The sequence below is a fragment of the Magnolia sinica genome, chromosome 3, assembly GCF_029962835.1.
Source record: "Magnolia sinica isolate HGM2019 chromosome 3, MsV1, whole genome shotgun sequence".
Lineage (NCBI taxonomy): Eukaryota > Viridiplantae > Streptophyta > Magnoliopsida > Magnoliales > Magnoliaceae > Magnolia > Magnolia sinica.
In genome coordinates, this window is record NC_080575.1 from 92053304 (window position 1) to 92054623 (window position 1320).

Here is a 1320-nt window from a genome sequence, read left to right on the forward strand (position 1 = left end):
CTACTTTCTATTTTTCAGTTCTCTTTTGGTAATTTACTTTCTAGTTTAGGACTTTCCTAATTTATTTTAGAAGTTTCCACTTTCTTTTAGAAATCAGTTTACTGCTACCTTTCTTTTAAAAGGATTGTTCCTCTCTTTTTAAAAAAATCTAACTTATTTTGTTTTATTTTGCAGGTCCTTAACTTAGGAGCTTCAATTTGGTAATTCCTTTCCAACTCTCCCTCTCTTTCTTTTTAGATTTTCTTTTCCTTTCTTAGGATTAGGCTTTGAATTTGATTGAGGGCTGCGAGTGTTTCATGCCCAAGTGGGCCCGTGACAACACTCGACGTCTCTTGACTGAAGGAGGATTGGTTGAGGGGTTGACTATCCATCGCAGGACTAGACACCGCTCGAAATCCCCTGAGTTAACTGAAGTTATGGCTGAAGACCAACCTCCTCTACTTCCACCAAGGGTGGAGGATACCCAAGATGAGAATGAGGTGCAACAGGCACCCCCGCCTCGTACTCTACGAGATTATCTACAACCGGCGGGAGTGAGTACGCCCTCATGCATGATTTTTTCTGAAAACACAGGACAAATGGACATCAAGCCAGGAGTTATCCAACTCCTTCCCAAATTCCATGGACTTGAATCAGAAAGTCCATATTTACATTTGAAAGAGTTCGATGAGATTATGGCTACTTTATGTTTTCCTAATGTATCTGAGGATACAATTAGGCTGAAACTCTTTCCTTTTTCCTTAAAAGAGAAAGCTAAGACGTGGTTACATTCACTGCGTCCTAGATCCATTGGCACGTGGAACGACATGCAGAGGGAATTCATAAAAAAATTCTTCCCACATCATAAAACGATTACCCTCAGAAAAGCGATCATGAACTTTGCCCAAAAGGAAGATGAAACATTCTTCCAATGTTGGGAAAGGTTCAAAGATTTGGTCAGTTCATGCCCACAACACGGATTTGAAACGTGGCGCATTACAAATTTTTTCTACGATGAACTGACATCTTCCATGCGCCAAATGGTCGAGACAATGTGTAATGGAGAGTTCATTAATAAAGATGTCGACGAGGTATGGGACTACCTCGACAATCTGGCTGAAAAAACACAATCTTGGGACTATTACCCAAAGTCGAACACCACGTCTAGGCCGACTCAATTAAAGGAGAAAGGTGGATTATTTCTCTTGAAAGAAGAGGATGATCTCAAGTGTAAAGTGACTACGCTCATAAGGAAAGTTGAGGCCATGGAAGGAAAGAAAGATAAGGTCAATGAAATTGTTTGCGGTATCTGTGATTGCAACATTCACACAACTGAAAACT

At 40.4% G+C, this 1320-nt stretch overlaps 1 non-coding gene across 1 annotated transcript; it reads right to left on the bottom strand.

The window, feature by feature from the left end:
• Window positions 1-854: 854 nt before the first annotated feature.
• LOC131241564 (small nucleolar RNA R71) lies at window positions 855-961 on the bottom strand. Its single transcript, XR_009169124.1, has one exon. It is a non-coding gene; the product is annotated as a small nucleolar RNA R71 (small nucleolar RNA).
• Window positions 962-1320: the final 359 nt, after the last annotated feature.